This window comes from Lycium barbarum, chromosome 10 (assembly GCF_019175385.1).
Source record: "Lycium barbarum isolate Lr01 chromosome 10, ASM1917538v2, whole genome shotgun sequence".
NCBI classification, from domain to species: domain Eukaryota; kingdom Viridiplantae; phylum Streptophyta; class Magnoliopsida; order Solanales; family Solanaceae; genus Lycium; species Lycium barbarum.
The window spans coordinates 112,968,344-112,987,467 of NC_083346.1; positions in this window are offsets into that span (position 1 = coordinate 112,968,344).

Here is a 19,124-nt window from a genome sequence, read left to right on the forward strand (position 1 = left end):
AAATACGGACCGTAAATACGAATAAGGTCCATCAATTTGGGAATAATACCAACCGTATATTGGAGTGAAATTTGCTGCGACACTATTGCTGATCTACGCTGACCATATACAGACCGTATAATTGAAGTAAGTTCCAACCGTAAAATTGAAATACAAAATCTTAGTTTTTGTTCCTTATTTACGGTCCATCAACCGAATACGGACCGTATAATACTCCCAGTCCAACCGTAAGTTCCAACAAGGAAAAAGGTACGTTTGATTCAATTCCTTTCATCTCCATTTCACTTCTTTGATTCTCTAAACTACTTAGGAACTCGTAATCGTCCTTATGTGCTTGTTAATTAGTCTTGAGTCCCATTTCATTTCATACCAATTCTTTTCGTTCTTTTCTAGTTTTAACTTCGTTGACAACTTCTTAATTCAAATCCATTAGTCTTAATTGAGTCGTCCATCTTTCTAAGTCAAACAAGAATACATTCCGGCCAAGAGTAGAAACTAATTCCCTTGTGACCAACTAGAGTTAACAAGATTACAATCATTGGCCGAAGCAATTTGTGAGGCAATCAAAGGTGCACACTCTTGAGCGATTGTGAGTTGATTATTACTAACCTAACACATTTGCTTGTTTTGATTGATTGTCTTCCAGGTACTATGTCAACCGGAGATGGAACTAAACTTGCCACCGGGGAAGCAACACTTAATGATTTGACTTCAATGATAGCCAAAATGTCTAGACAAATGGGGGGCATGTCTAGTCTAATGAGAACCCTTAAGAGAGAGATAGGAGCCGTGAAGGGAAGTATGAGAGACATGTCATACTCTTCTCAAGTCTGTTTCCAAAAGACTACGAGTAAGGAATGTCAAGACAATTCACCTACGTTCTCACCCGTAACCATCCACCAACTATACAACCCTACTCCTCAAAACACTACCCCACCACCCAACCTTTCAACACCCCAAAGAAATCCACCACCACCACCTCCACGAGACTAAATTCCACATGATCCACCACTAAATGACCCATCACCACATGAGCCAATGCTACCCCAAAATCATCCAAATAACCGACAACCAAATCATGATGAACCACTAGATGATGATGAGATAGATAATGTTATTCGTGAGCGTTATGCCAATAAAGATTGGGGACAATAAGGTCAAGCTCAAGGTGTTTATCGAGGTAGAAGTGGAAGAAATGGTCCTATCCCTCAAATGGGTAGGCAAAGAGGATACCAAGCTCGTGAGGGTTACCAAAGTCATGATCAACATGGCTATAATTATGATGAAGAGCTTATTGGGAATTAAGGGAAATGGGGGAGGACGAGATATGAGTCTCAACTCTATCAAGGTCACTCTTCCAAATGACATGTACAAGGTGAAAAGGGCATCTTAAGCCATTGCTCAATTCAAAGGCTTTTCCTCCACATGGTGGGAAACTCAAGTGAAGGCGAGGAGATTACATAGACTTACTCCCACACCTACTTGGAAAGAGCTAAAGAATATCTTAAGGCGCAAATATGTCACTAAACATTACAAGCAAGAGCAACTCAAGGTGTATACTTTGAGGCAAGGAAAAAAGAGTATGGAAGAATACTATGATGAGTTCCAATTTGTGAAGATGAGAATCAACTTTGAAAAGGACGCATTGAATGCTATGACTCGGTTTCGAGCCAGGTTAAATGGAGAAATTGCTTCCAAATGAGACTCCACAACTATAGTGATATTGATGAAACTCTTGAAGCAGCTATTGAGATAGAGGAAGGTTTCAAGGAAGACAAGATCAATAAGTCGAGAGGCTACGTAAGTTCATGGAACAACAACAAGGAAAAAGGAACTTCTTCCTCCAATTGGCAAAAGAATAAGGTTACCATGCAATAATCCAATAAGCCTTTTGTGAAAAACAATCAAGTTGAGAAGCAACCCCAAAGGTTTTCTCCAAAAGAAGGAGGTACGAAATCTAATCCGATCCGATGTTTTAAATGTCAAGGCTTTCGCCATATAGCAAGTGAGTGTGCCAATCAGAGAGCCTTTATTTTGAGAGAAGCGGGTAGTGATGAGGAGGGAGAACATGTGGTAGAAAATGATAAGGGTAATTACGAGAATGATAAACATGGGAGTAATGAAGAGCAAGATTATATGGAGAGTGATAGAGATGTCACCGTTCCAAATTATTTGGCAAGAAGGGTGATGACATGTATGGCCAAGACTCAAGAAGGAGAGATCACCATTCTGAATTATGTGGTAAGGAGAATGATGATAAGCAATGCCATGGATGATCCTAGCCAACGGGAGAATATTTTTCATTCCAAGTGTGTTATCAATCAAAATGTGTGTGTCATGATCATTGATAGTGGGAGTTGTGCAAATGTTGCAAGCACGATATTGGTTGACTTCTTAAAACTTCCCACCACCACTCATGAACATCCTTACAAACTCCAATGGCTCAACGGATGTGGAGAATTGAAGGTAACTCGACAAGCTATCATTAAATTCAAAGTGGGGAAGTACCAAGATGAAATCCTTTGCGATGTTGTTCCCATGGAAGCTTGTCACCTTCTACTTGGAAGACCCTGACAAGATGATAGGTCGACCAAACATGATAGGAGAACTAACCGACATTCACTTGTACATAATGGACTCAAGAATGTGTTATGTCCTATGTCACCTTCACAAGTTGGGGCAGTTTATAGCAAAATAAGGGAGTTGAAGGAGAAGGGCAAGGTTGTACAAGAGGATAGTGAAAAGAGTAGTTCTCAAGAGGGAAGTGAGAAAAAAAAAGAGTTAAAAGGAAAGGCTTAGGTGGTCCTCTTGGAAAATCTAGGGGAGATTAGGGAGGAGTTGGAGGAGCGACAACCCGTGATCGTCCTCACACATAGGGACTATGTTTTGCACACTAACGAACTAACCTCTTCTTTGCCTAGTTTTATTTCTTCTCTTTTGCAAGATTATGATGATGTGTTCCCAACAGAACTCTCAAAGGGATTGCCACCCTTAAGAGTAATTGAGAACCAAATTGACTTCATCCCGGGTTCCCAATTGCCAAACAAATCGTCTTATAAAGCCAACTCGGATGATACCAAAGAGCTTAAAAAACAAGTGGATGAATTCCTTGAAAAGGGAGTTGTGCAAGAAAATATGATGAAATGTGTCGTACCCGTGATCTTAGTGCCAAAGAGATGGAACATGGCGCACGTGTGTTGATTCCCGAGCCATCAACAAAATCACAGTAAAGTATCGCCATCCCATCCCTCATCTTAATGACATGCTTGATGAATTGAATGGTTCATTCATATTCTCTAAGATAGATCTTAGGAGCGGATACCATCAAATCCGGATGAAACCCGGAGATGAGTGGAAAATGACATTTAAGACCAAATTTGGTCTATATGAATGGTTGGTGATGCCTTTCTGTCTCACTAATTCTCCTAGCAGTTTCATGCGCTTGATGAATCATGTGATGAAACCTTTTATTGGCAAATTCGTGGATGTTTACTTTGATGATATATTGGTGTGTAGTAGAACCATGGATTAGCATGTTGAGTAATTGAAATGTCAGTTTGAAGTATTAGACAAGAACAACTTTATGCTAATGTGGCTGAATGCTCTTTTTGTGTTGATAAAGTTGTTTTCTTGGGGTTTGTTGTGAGTTCAAGGGGCGTTGAGATTGATTAATCCAAAATAGACGCTATTAATAATTGGCCAACTCCTAAATCCATTGGTGATGTGAGAAGTTTTCATGAATTGGCTAGTTTCTATAGGCATTTTGTTAAAGGATTTAGTACCATAGCTGCTCCTTTGATCGAGGTAATCCGAAAGGATAAACCTTTTTCTTGGGGTGAGGAGCAAGCAAGGGCTTTTGTAACTGTCACGCCCCGAACCATGGCCTGGGAGTAACACGGCACTCGGGCCTTGCTTGCATGTGTCCGAGCGAACCTCATGGCTTGCTTGTCAACATGGGCATCAAAACAACATAATCTATATGATGCAATTTAAATGAATCATGAAAATGTAATTTGCGTAATAAAGTCTTGAAATTATCTCATAGCATGAAATATCATGAAAACATAATAGTCTGCAAACATGAAAGCATAACTGACTCTGTGAACTAAAATCTGTCTATGAAACCTCTAAAACATATTTGAATACTAACTACCAGAACATGGCCCTAGACTACCATAAACTGAATACTAATGCAGACTCCATGTTGAACCCCGAGAGAAGTGGGGCTCACCAATAAGTTGATAACTGAGGCGATCCTACTGCGCAGGTGTATGCTCCTGAAAATCGGTATCTGCACGGTGAAGTGCAGGCCCCGGGCAAAAGGGACGTTAGTACATGGTGAATAGTACTAGTTTGTAAAACCTGCTGAAATGAAGAACATGGCACAACATAGGTATAGGACATGAACTGAAACTGAATGTAACTTGAACATGAGCATGAAACGTGAGTAAAGTCTGAAAACAGTAAATCAATGGAAATACATGTATGTAAAACTGCTTGTAACGTAGGGAACGTTATAGTATAACCGACAACATGATTCTGGTACTTGCGTCCTACCAGCAGAACACTCACACCTTGCCAGGGGTATGAGATTTAAGTAATAATAAGCATGTAAGGATCCAAACTGCATAATGAAGGTGTTGCCTCCTTGCTGACAACTCTTATCCTACGGTGGCAACGTAGTTTCAGGCTATCTGAGCCTTCTCGGTTAACTAAGCAATTCCCAAAAACATGAACATGATATAGTTGGCTAAGAAGCCCATGATTTTCGTGAAATAACTTGTAAATAACTTGTAATCATGATTTCACGAAATAACTTGTAACATGGTTTCATGAAATAACTTGTAATATGGTTTCATGAAATATCTTGTAATATGGTTTCATGAGATAACTTATCATAGTCTTGCAAAACATGTTCTTGATTCATGAGTAATAACACTAGTTCATAATTATATATAATTATATATATATATATATAATTGACTTGAAAATATGCTTGTAACTTGCTACATAAAATCATAAAGTTTCATATAAACATAATGAGAACACATGAGGAAGAATTCATGATTCATGGATTAAGCTAGGGTTCCTAATAACCGAAATGGAAAATTAGGAATACAATAACGAATATAGATACAAAATTCATGTACATAAATACATAAATACGGGCTACCAATATGTTGGGTTTAATGCCCTAGGGTTTGAACTTCATGGATATCAAGAAACGGAACATGGGGAAGAACGTAGAGATTCCCACATGTGGATGGAAGTTCTACATACCTTAATTGCTCCAAAACTTGAATTAAAGACTTGAGCTTTGAAGAAGATTTCCAAAATATTGAATTCCTGAACCTTGAGATGGGTTTTCTTGAAAACCCTAGTTTAGGAATGATAATTTCTTGTTTAGATTATAAGGATAGGTATTAGAATTGATTTGGAATAATTAGAGTAGGCTTACCTTGGTGTTCTTGATGATGCAAGAGGGTAGGAAGTCGTTCTAGGGCTTGAAGGAATGAAAAATAATGATTTGAACTGATATGGACGAATATATACTGTTCTGGAAAAATTCATTTTTCGGCCCAGTTAAATACTGGCCGTATTTCAAAATACGGGCCGTATTTTGAAATACGGACAGCACTGCCTCTCTTCAGTAAAATGGCCATAACTCTTTGCACAGATGTCCGTTTGACCCCCATAATATACCGATGGAAAGGTATTTCAAAGCTCTACAACTTTCATGAAGGAAGTTTTCCCAAATTCCAATCACATTTTGAAATACGGGCCGTATTTTGAAATACGGTCCGTATTTAACCATTTGACATCAAATTGCCAAATTCCAGAATGCTCAGAAATCCTTGGTTTCAGTTTACGATTTGAAATACGGGCCGTATTGTGAAATACGGTCCATATTTAACCATATGACATTCAACTACCAGTTTACGATTTGATTTACGGCCCGTAAACTGAAATACGGTCACTGTTCATGGGCGTAAACCACTATCTTACAGCTGAAGAGGAAATTTCCAATTCCCACATTCTTTATCTGGTTTTCTAAGTCTAGGATCATGGTCAAAGCTTAGGTTAAAGGTACGGGGTGTTACAGTAACTTTGAAACAAATGCTTAGCTCCGCACTATTGTTGTAATTACCCGATTTTGATAAAATCTTTGAAATTGAATGTGATGCTAGTAAAGTAGGTATTGATGCCGTTTTGATGCAAGACCAAAAACCCATTGCCTATTTTAGTGAAAAGCTTAAGGTATCACGAGCCAATTTCACTAAGTCATGAGGGCACCTACCTTTCCCACCTCAGTAGGCAAACTCTTAACCCAACATTTCATAAACACATAAATAGATAATAGATAAGCAGAAGAAAATAGAATAACGGAAGTCTCACGATAATATTATAAGGAAGCGGAAACAAGAGAAATACACCCTAGTATCTGGTCTAGTCATACAAGAGCATCTAACTAAATACTACAAGTATGAATAATAAAAAATACACCAATAGTCTCAAAACATATGTCTTAGAACGGAAATAAAGACATAGTAGATAGAGGAGTCTTTGGGCATCGAACGTCCTCATGCTCACGCTGAAACACTCAAATCAGCAAATCCTCGAACAGTCAGCCATGAGGAGTAGAAGTCGATATCACTTGGTACTCTGCATTCATAAACGAATGCAGCAAGTGCAGGTCACACTACAAGAAAAAATATATCTGGCAACAAAAAAAATTTTGTTGCCATAGATTGATTATTGTTGGAAAAAGTACTTTTGGCAACAAAAAAAAAATGTTGCATGAACTTTTCCCAACGGCTGTTATTGCAACAACGTGCAACAACTTTTTTTTTGTTGCCAAAAGTACTTTTGGAAACAATAATCAATACTATGGCAACAAAAATAAATTCTTTGGCAACAAAAAAATCATTTGCCAACAATAAAATTAAGTTGTTGCCAAATGTAAAAACAATTGTTGCGATTTCTATACTTTCTTGTAGTGTCAGTAAAACAACAAGTACTGGTAGGTATCATCGGCCAGCTAAGACTAGCTAACGTATATAAAGACAACAAAGCAAGATAAACACATAAACCAACAAGTACAAGTCAACACGAATCTATATCCACAAAACAAGTCATCTCCTATGTTATAGCATCTAAACCCAACTGTGTCAAGTCTCAGTATAATCAATCCGAACTAGTACATCACAATAGTATCACAACAAATCATTACCTATGTTATAACATCTAAGCCCAACTGTGCCAAGTCTCAGTATAATCAATCCGAACCAGTATATCACAACCACAGGACTAAGCCCAAATGTACCAGGTTTCAGTATATCAACACCAAATCCGTATATCACAAAGGTATCACAGTAAATCACAGGAATATCACACGTAGCCAAATAATACAATGCAATACAATAATGTACGAAGTGAATGTAATGCATATGCGCTTTGTACAATATGTCCCTGACGAAGTGACTCCACATCTCGACGATCATGACCAATGGGGGACCCACGAAGTTCATGTACCACTCGCTTCGAATTATGACCTCGGATCACGAGCACACTCTCATAATCCCGGCAAATACCTCGGGCATCGGACACTCTAATGTTCCTGGCAAGAAACCTTAGGCAACGAACACTCATCTCTCTTTTACACTCTCCGACAGAAACCTCGGAGGCTACACTCACTCACATATCATCATCAGTACCAGAACCATGCATATGTCAGTGTATCATGGAAATGCGTATGAATATGATGAAATGTGATATCAACAACCAATTCTATCCATAAAAAATACCAAACATGGCACCCAAGTAATATCAATAGTAAGGCTACACAATAAGCCATAATGGAATCACAACTCTCAACAGTACCTCCTAGGGCACACAAGTAATATCAATGATAAGGCTACACAATAAGCCACAATGGAATCACAACTCTCAACAGTACATCCCAGGGCACACAAGTAATATCAATGATAAGGCTACACAATAAGCCATAATGGAATCACTATTCTCATCTCAAAACCAATCAAGTACAGTACCCCAATATCATAGCCATGATAGATCGCTAATCACCAATAACCAAATGTCATCAACGTGGCAATGAGCCACAAGTAAATAGATCAAAATAAGTCAATAACACAATGGGGTGGCTAGCCCTCAAATCATACAACAAGGCCCAACCTAAGACAATATCCATCCCAACTTCATATCCAAAGGCTTACATGTATTCTCTGACCATATCTTCCAAACATACGCTTCGCTAAGCAAAGTCTCACCATAAGGTAAACCATAACCTTCCTGGAAAGCCGAACAGCAAAGTCTCCAACCGTCAAACCTTAGTATTTTTCCTTCCTTTGAGCCTCAAGATAATGGAAGTTTAAACATATCCGAATCATGAAATTAGAATCGAGAAGAACATCATTCAAACCCTACTTCTATTCAAGACCCAAATCCCAACCTATGGAATGGGGTTTATGAACTTGAAAGATGAAATTAGGAATCTATAAGTCTCAACATGAAATTAAGGCTATAGGTGATCAATTCCCATCAATTACAAGCTAAAAGAACCAACAATTTACTTCAATTCGGATTCCAGGAAAAACCCCCAAATTTGGGTATAACCCTAACTTCCAATTCCATAAATTAGCTACTAGTTAGGAAGGAATCATGTAATAATAGATTCTAATCGTCAATTCCATGCTTAATGAAGCTAACCCAATCAATAAATCATGATTTAGAAGCCTAGAATGAAGAACTCATTGAACCCTCTTTTAAATCATCAAACTCTTAATGAACTATCATGATAAAGGAATCCTAAGGTGATAAAGTAATCATGGTATCACGACCCGACTAGGGGGGCCGCGACGAGCACCCGGCGCTACCCCACCCGGGCACCCCTTTAACATACTTTCACATAACGTCCAGGTGATCCATAAATCAAATCATGCATTCTAGTCATCAATCATACTAGTCCCAATTGGACGACAACATTTCTTATATCATCATAGGCATCTATGCCACATCAATGTACATGGGCCGGCAAGGCCAACAAAATGACATACAAAAATATAGGCCGACAAGGACAAACACATCTAACCACATACACATGTCTACGAGCCTCTAAGAAGGTTATAACATATCACATAAGCGGGACAGGACCCCGCTATGCCTATAATTATGTACACAAAAGAATAAGTACCCAAAAAATATAGCTCCGAATGAAATGGAGCTCCGCTATGCAGTCCCTGAAAATATAGCTAAGGATCAAGCCTGTCTCCCTGTGCACCTGCGGGCATGACGCAGCGTCCACAAACAAAAGGACGTCAATACGAAGAATGTACTGAGTATGTAAAGCATGATCAATATCAATATGAAAGCTTAAGAGCCAAAGTATGAGATAGCATAACATGGGAGATAATAATATCGTCGTCATAGCACTTACTCGCTTTCCACAAGGACATTCCATTTATATTGCGTATCCGTGTACATACATCCACATCCGTATTTATTTACCTTCACATTCATTTTCATAACATATTCGTACTCATATTGATGTCATATACACACACACACATATATATATATACTTATAGCCTTTATATTGCTTTTGTATAGCGTACCCGACCATAAAGGATCGGTGTTTCATACATACTTGGCCAACCAAGGCTCAATGTCATACATACTTGGCCCTACCAAGGCTTCAGGGTTATCCGTACCTTCTGCAGAAGTGCGCGCGCGTTACGTAGTCATATACATACTCTATACATATTCATATACATACATTCTACCCTGCATCATAAGCTCGGGGTCTTATCATAGCCCTTCATAGGCACACATACATACAATAGCCCATAGGCATCTTAATCATCACATTATTCTCATCATTATTACTATCATTATCACTATCTTCGTCGTTATCATTACATCTATCTTATAGGCCTACTCGTCATACGAGGAACTTAGTACTATCGTAGCACATCAAGCATCGTGAGCTTATTAGCTCAGAAGGTCAATCATTTGAAGAAATCATAGACTTATAGAAGATTTAGACGTTAGGCCAAAGAACCATACCTTATGAAAGAAGGGTTAGCCTTACATACCTTTTTGTTCGACTATATAGCACTTGCACGTTCTCTTTCAATACTTGCGTTTATACCTTCATTAAGGTCATACCATAGTTAGAATCGACAACTAGCATAAATGGCTAAAGCTAGAGAAAATCGGGAAGAATCTCCTTTATTTATACAACATTCCTCCATATCGTAATTCAACTCCCAAACGTCAACAATACATTTACAATATCATAACAATAGCCTTTAGTCATCTACATTATCCATATTCTCATTTCACTTCCAATTTTCCATATTCAAGACCATAACACACGATTTCGTCCATTCACATACAATGCCTATTTCATGATCTTAACGTCATTTATAACCCATTCATGTCACAACATAACAACAATCATGATTCAATTCAAACTATTTCCCAAAATGTCACTATTCATCTTTCATGACCCATTTTGCTATACTCTTCTAAAATCCAAGCATTTCAACTTCCAAATACCTTAAACAACATATAAATACCATAAATCTTACCTTAGATGTTGTAGGAACAAGCCTTAGTCGAAATACTCCACTTGAGCAAAAATCCTAGTTTTTCTCCATTTGGATTTCTTGACTTGAATGATCTTTAATGGGTTTGCTTACACTTGATTCACTTATTTTGTGTTGTTGATCACTAAAAACTCTTGAAAACTTGTGGAATATATGTAGAGAGATGTTTTAGAGAGAAGGGGTGTCAAGGGAAATAAAATGAAATAACCTTGGTCCCTTACATTTATTGAGCCAAAATCTGTCCCGACCAAATATACGGACCAACATACGGTCCGTATAAATTGTACGGGCCGTATGTTTGGTCGTACAATTGGTCCAGAAAGTTTGGCCAATCTGGGTTGATTATACGGTCCCAAACATACGGACCGTATAAATTATACGGCCAGTATGTTTGGCCGTATAATCCCAGTGATCCCGAAGTTCGTTTCGTCATCTCGTTTGATCTCCAATCCTTATGAAACCTTCTTAACACTTGTTCAATACCAATCCAAGGGACGTTATCACTCTTCTCCAAGACATCATTAAGCCTTTACTAACTCGCAACTCGTAATTTCTTTCCGATGCTTATCAAATACTTTGCCTTCTCTTGGCAATCCTCTTCCCCCATCTCTAACATCATTGAACTCTCACCTAGAATCATCGAATGTCATCGCTCGCCCATTAAAACATCATATACTCATACTCCTCACTAGTTCATTCACTTGCGTACCAACGGAAGATTTTCTGAGGTGTAACACATGGAATGACAAGGAAGGTAGAAGGACTTACCACAAAGAGTTTTCCCCAAGAATCACCTTGAAATGCTCCCAAAGCTCTATTTTCGGAGCGAGTAATGAATAAAAAACTTAGGGCTTTTAAATAAAAAAATATGGTTCGTCAGCCGCTATAGCAATCAAACCACCGCTATGGCGGTCAAACCACTGCTATAACAGTCACCCCACCGCTATAGTGGTCACCAGACACCATAAATTTCTGGTGTCTTCCAAACATGGAATCAACACCCGAAACCTCCCGGACACAAACCAAATATGCATATACACATAAAAACATGCTAATAACGCCCTCCTAGCCTCGAAATTCCCATCAGAGGCCTCGTTGATCAAGTCAATCCCCGATACCTCAAAACTAACTTTCCAACCAAGTCCCAAAATGCACCCGAGTGCATTGGAAACTGAATCGAATATACATACAAGTTATAAAAGACCATCGGACCTATCAGAATCGACGAATTCTAAAAAAAAAGTCTGTTTACCTAAAAGTCAACTTTGAGTCAAACAGTTTCACTTAAAAAGCCAATTTTCCAAAAATCACATCAAAACTCTCTCCAATGCCTAGGGAACTATGCCACCTATCCCCGCGGGTCAAAATGGTACTAATAAGGCTCGGGGATGGGCTAACGGGGCAAAATGGTCAAAAACGTAATAACGACCGAACGGATCGTTACATCAGGTTGCGATATTGAATTACTCCACCTATGATCTTGAATTATATTCTTTGATTAGAGCTTTGGATAATTGGAAACACAACCTGTGGCCTAAAGAGTTTGTGATTAGGACCGACCATGAGTCCTTAAAATTTGATGGTTTCTTGTTCAAGAACAAGCGACTATGTGTGCCCATGAGCTCTTGGAGGGGATTAATGGAACACTTTAGGATTGATAAGACCTTGGGAATTCTTGAGGAGCAATTTTATTGGCCTAATATGCGGCGGGATTTTGCCAAGATTTGTGGTTATTGCATTGAGTGTCGTGTTTCTAAGTCTAGGCTTCTTCCTTATGGATTGTATACCCCTCTCCCCACCCCTCAATGGCCTTGGCTTGATATTTCAATGGCTTTTGTGATAGGTTTACTGAGGACCATAAGGGGTAAAGATAGGATCTTTGTTGTTGTTGATCGATTTTTGAAAATGGCTCATTTCATTGCATGTCATAAGATTGATGAAGCATCTCATTTTGCATCATTGTTTGTTGAGCATATAGTAAAATTGTATGGTATTCCCAAAAGCATAGTGAGTGATAGGGATTTCAAACTCCTTAGCCACTTTTGAAAAGAATTGTGGGGACGGCATGGTACTAAATTGTTATTTTCTGCCTCTTGTCACCCACAAACCGATGGCCAAACTGAGGTTGTGAATAGGACCTTAGGTTCTATGCATAGGGATATTGTTGAGGGAAAACTATCATCTTGGGAAGATCAATTGCCTTTAATTTAATTTGCTTACAATAGAGTCATTCATAGAATTATTGGCATGTCCCTATTTGAAGTGGTTTATGGTTTTAACCCCCTAACCCCTTCATCTCAAGATGTTGTGCTGAGTTTAGATGGCAAAAAAAGGGTCGAGGCCTTGAATAAATTGCATGAGAAGGTAAGACTTCACCTTGAGAAGAAGAACCACGAAACGGCCAAGAGGGCAAACAAAGACCGCAAGAGAGTTGTGCTTGAACTGCGTGATTGGGTTTGGGTACATTTTTGCAAGAAGAGGTTCCCCAACAAAAGGAATGCCAAGTTGATGCCTAGAGGAGATGGTCCATTTGAGGTTCTTGAGCGGCTCATTGACAATGTATACAAGATTGATCTTTCCCTGGGAATATTAAGTCCATAACACCTTCAATGTGTGATCTCTCTCCCCTATGGATGTGAATGATGATGACCCCTTAAATTTAAGGACAAATTCTTTTCAAGAAGGGGAGAATGATACAACCCAAGTTGCATCAAGGCCCTTCACGAGAAATCAAACTCGTGAGCTTCAAAACGTGCAAGGGTTGTTCATGAAAAGGGATGTACTTGAGTACACTTTTGAGCCTCATCGTGGGACCTAAGTTCAAGTGTTGATGATGATTACATGGGGAAATGAAGAGGAGAAGAAAGGGTATCAAGAGGGTCATTTGTGTGAAGAGGTGGATATGCATGCAAAAGAGGTCGTTCCTTAAATTGGAGTCTTCAACAAAAGGGAAACTAGCCAAACAAGGCTCTTACTTCATTAAGAGTAGAAATGTAATAGCTCATTAGTCTTCTTTCTCTATCTAGTGTAAGTAGTAGTTCTTTTATTTTAAACTTTTAGTTTATATTGATTATTGAAATTGTAAAACTCTTGAGAGTTGAGTGCTTGCTAAAGCTTGTGATTGTGAGAATTGTTGAGAGGTTGGTTGCTTGGGGGCTTTGTTTCCCTTGAGATCAACTTAAGAGTTTGGTGCTTAATAAAGTGTAATTAGGAGGTCTTGATTATTATAGAATCTTGGTTGCCTATTTGTGTCTGTCTTTGTTTCAATCTATCTATCCCTTTTATTTCTTTGTTATTTTCTTATTTTCCATACCCGTCATTATATCAACCTCGAAGTTGATTAGGCCAACTATAAGTTGTTCCCTTTTCCTACCTGAACAATAAACTCGGTGTGTCTTAATACATAGATGGTGATAGTTCAGGTAGGAAAAGGAAACAACTGATAGTTGGGGTGTGAAACTCGCAAAAACGTTATAGTTCAAGTGTTTTTTACCATTATCTCTAAATATATATTCTTCATGACTCTTTGTTATGAGTAGGGGTGTGTGCATGGGTCGGTTTGGGTATGTTTTTGTGTATAACCAAAACCCAACCAATTTAGTCGGCTTTTTTAATTATCAAAACAAACCAAATATAATAAATTACCGCCGGTTTGGTTGTTGTCGGTTTGGTTCGATTTTAAGGAACTTAATGTTTTTTCTCTCTTTCATTTTTTTTCCTACAATTATTTCCCGAAAGTGTTTAGAAGTTACACCATTGACTTGGAATCTGGCCCCAAAAAAAACTAGGCAAAGCAGGGAAAGTACATGACCAAGTTATAGGCAAATAAATATCGATGAAACGTGAAAAATTGAGCAATGTAATAAGATCTAAGGATGATGAAGATGGTTATGATTTATCAACATCATACATAATGAATGATGAAGAAAAAAAACGTAACGACCCGTTTAGTCGTTATTGCACTTCTGACTCTTTTGACCCTTTCTCGAGCTTGGTTAGCTCACTTTTGACCCGAGAGGATCCTTGACATGCTTCCCAAGGTGTTTAGATTTGATTCGGGCACACTTCGTGAAATTTGGGCTTAAAGCAAAAAAGAGTTGACTCAAAGTTAACTTTTGGGTAAACGGATGTTCGTTTAGAACTTGTGTGTATATCTGGTTCGGGTCCCAATGCACTTGGATAAATTTTGGGACTTGGGTTGGAAAGTTGGAATTAAGGTATCGAGGATTGACTCGATCAATCAGACCTCCGTTGGGAATTTCGAGGCCACGAGCACGTTCGTAGCGTATTTTTATGTATGTCTGTGTATGTGGTTTTTGAGCAGATGGCCTCGGGAATTAGTCAAAAATTGAGTTGAAGTGTGAAACTTGGGGAAGTTTCTTGTGTCTGGTGCTCGCTTTGGAGGCACCAGCACCGCGGCAGCGGTACCGCTGAAGCGGTCACCCTACCGCTGGAGTGGCCCTTGCCAACTGGGCATGCCAGCTATAGCGGTCAAGGGACCGCAGGTGCGGCTCCCCTGAAGCGATCTGAGTGATTGCGGAAGCGGTGATCGGGCAGTGACTGGGTATTTAATGATATGAATTTCCAAGTCTTTTCATTCTTTTATTATTCCAAAAGTGGTTCATATGGGGAGAAATTCTAGAGGATTCTTGGAGAAGATTCTTGGTGGTAAGTCCTCCTAACCTTCTTGCTAATTCATTATTCCTAATCATCTTAGAATTCTTTTCCCTTGTTAGTTCTTTAGTGAAGAAGATTGAAATGGGTTTAATGAATGTTCTATCTAAGCTTCTAAATGATGAAATTGATTAAGTTTATGCTAGATTATGATGTATCTAAGGTTGTTAATAATATATCTTCCATTGTTAGTGTTAGATTCTTGAATCTAAGAGTTAGGGTTTATATCCAAAATTGGGAGTTTTGCTTGAATTTCGAAATTGGGTTAATCCTTGAGTTAATATTAGTTGATGGGTTTTGATCACCTAGTGTTAATTGGATATTTTACCCCCGAATTTCCCGTTTTGACCTTGGGGGTTCCATTTTTCTAAATTCTAGGGTTGGGTTTTGACCTAATTTTAAATATAGCAATATAGATGTCGATCTTCATGATTTCTAATCTAGATTTCGAATATGCCTAGACTTTCTTGATCTTGAGGCTCAGCGGAAGGGCAAGGCTAAGGAGTGATTGTTGGTGTGTTGTTGTTCGGCCATCCAGGCTGGTTATGGCTTACCATTCATGAGACTTCGTGTAGCGAAGCATATATTTAGATTATGTTGTCGGAGAAAGCATGTAAACCTTCGGGTATGAAGTTGGATTGGATATTGTATTAGGCTGGGCATTGTTGTGTGATTGGGGCTAGTCACCCCGTTGTGTTGTGATTGAGTTGTCATATTGTTGTGGGCTTGATGCTGCATAGTGATAGTGGATATTGGAAACTATTGAGATATCTTGTTCATGATATTGTGGTGCCTCACTTGTTGGCATTTGATTTCGGGGATAGTGTTTTTATATGACTTGTGTAGTAATTCATGATATTGTTAGTGTGACTCATACATCGCACGCATTCACATCTCTCATGATATATTGTTGATACATTGTTGATACTTGATGAAATACTGTGATGAGCTGAGCTCAATTTGCATGAGAGTGATGTGAGTAGTCCGTTATTCGATGGTTGTCCTGGAATCATGGATTGTGTGCGAGTGATGTGAGTAGTTCGATGTTCGATGGTTGTCTCGAAATAGTAGATCGTGTGATGTGAGAATCCGATGTCCGATGATTGTCTCGAAATCGTGGATGAGTGGGTACATGGACTTCGCGGGTCCTCCATAGGTTGTTCTACCGGGACGTCGATACTTCTGTCTGGCGTACATGTGTACACAACATTGCATTGCATTGGCATTCTTACATCAGTGCATTGCATTGCATTTTGGCTTATATTGTGATGATCTGGTGATTTACTTGTGTTTTTTTATTTCGGATTGGATATATTGAGACTTGGTACACTTGGGTTTAGATGCTTCAACCTAGGTGATGATAGATACTTGGTTTTGGTTTGTGTTTGACTTATACTTGTTGTATATACCTATCCTGCTTTATTATTTGAATTATGTTAGCTATACTTAGTCTACCGATGATATATACCAGTACTGTGGTTTTGTACTGACCTGCACCTGCTGCATTCTTTTATGAATGTAGAGTTCCAGGTTGGATCAGCTTCCGTCTCCCGTGGCTGATAGTCGCTATCAGTACAGCTTCGAGTTTCCAGGGTGAACACGAGATGTTCGCTGCCTTGAAGACTCCTCTTATTTATGTCTTACATTTCCATTCTGAGACATATACAGATTTGATGTATTATTATATTTGAGACTTGTATACTTTCATTTAGAAGCTCTTGTATGGATTAGACCAGACGCGGGGTATATTTCTTATTTTCGCACTTTCTTCTATATTATTATCGTAAGACTTGCATGAATTATTCTCTTCCGCTTAATTGATTTATTTATTTATACCTTTATTATCGTTGGGTTGAGGGTTCTCTTACCGAGGTAGAAAAGGTAAGTGCCCGCATGACTTAGCCAAAATGGGTCGTGACAAGTTGGTATCAGAGCCTTAGGTTACCCGGTCTATAATACAAGAGCGTGTCTAGTATAGTCTCGTGGATCGGTACGATGAGCTCCGTACTTATCTGCGAGAGGCTATAAGACATTTAGGAAACTTTGAATTCTTTCATTCTCTCGTGCGACTTTATTCAAATTGGTGTCTAGTCGATTCTAATTAGTATCTAGACCTTCTTATCTTGATCATCCTCGAAAACTGAAAATTCGCCCTTAAGTTCTTATCCAAATGGTTGATCAATGACGTGTGGTGGTTTGGTGCGAGATGTGTTATTCTGATTCGGGAAAGTGATCAAGTTCAGTCTCTAGGGATGGTCTGAAGATTCGATTGTGTAGAGTCGTGATTAGACTTGTTTATTGTGAGAGTTCGTTAGAAATGGGAAAGATAGTTCAAAGGGCCACAGGGTCTTCATGATTCAGCGTTGGATTGCTCAGAAGTGACAAGGTGCATTGATGGCTTAACAATAGTGGATTGCTCGATGATATGATCGGTTTGACTTCAGCTTCATCAAGGCATAATGATGGTGTGCGTGATATTGGTGTACCAATGGCGGATCCATGGTTCAGCAGTGATAGAGTATTAGACTTCGGTATGTGAGAACAAGTGTAAGTTCGGTGATGACATCGAATGTGGACAAAGTATTGTGATCGCGTATAATAAAGAAAAGAAGTTGACAACAAGGATATGAAGGAAGACTTTGGTGGAAAACACGTAGCGAAGCACGAATTCTTAGAATATCTTGGACATGAGTACTTTTCGAGAGATTGGGAAGGGAAAAGTTGGTATCTGGCATGGTTGTCGGGATAAGGTTGCGACTTGTGCAAAAAGTTATTTTTGATATGAGCTCGATGATGTTAAAAGACTGCTCGGTTATTAAGTGAAAGCTATGGGCACATCGTTTGATAGGTAAATTGACTGGGTTGTAGATTTCTGAGTTGTTAGTAATCGACTGATGGAAATGACTTCAATTATGAGCGCCGATGAGTTAATGACTTGGGAAGTTACTAGTTGCTATACTTAGATTTAAGGAGAAGTATGGATATTGCATTGTGGTTATCGGGCTTAAATGGATGATTAGTTAGAGGATCGAGTGGATTTGAGAGGCTAGTTGATAATGATAAAAGTGATCTGAAATTAAATACGAGAATTGAAGGATTACAATGAGATATCTTGCTATTGGGTTCAAAATATTAAGGTTCGCGAGACTGGAGGTGAGGTAATATAGGTACTTGAGCAGTGTTGGATTGCGGGAACATTATATCATAATATACAGTAAGAAGTGTGACCAATGAGGTTGATGGTTGTCTACGAGGTTAAGGGCAGAAAGGAAATCGTTGAAGCAAGAGTTAGTGATATGGGAGTTTGGTTGCAGTGTACAGTGTAGAGTGGACTTAAGAGTTTATGGATGGGTTGTATGTTCGGTTATGTCATAGACTAATAGAGATTAGTAGTGGACTAAGGTTGGGAACCTTATATTCATGGTGTTATTGGCTAGATCCCACTACTAATAGTGTTATTACTCGGCTTATGTGATTGAATAAAAAGGGATTGGCGCGCGAGTGGTTAGAGGTGTTCAGATCGATGATTGAGGTGAGAGGTGATTCTTCGAGGACTAGTAACTGTCCTGCCCTATTTTTAACGGGTTAAAACTAGTTCACAACTTATGACCATGTTTCCTCTGGTTTTGTAAATTTTCAGAGTCGCCACCTAATTTTAGGAAACCATTTGTAAAAAAAGGTAAACTCCATTTTTTAGTCTTTGAAACCTGTGAGATTCTAGATAAGGGTTTTATTTACCCTGATGGGAAGGTGTTAAGCATCCCTCAGAGCCTATACGAGGGCAGTCTTTAAACTTAGTTTAATTAACACTAGAGGGGGATT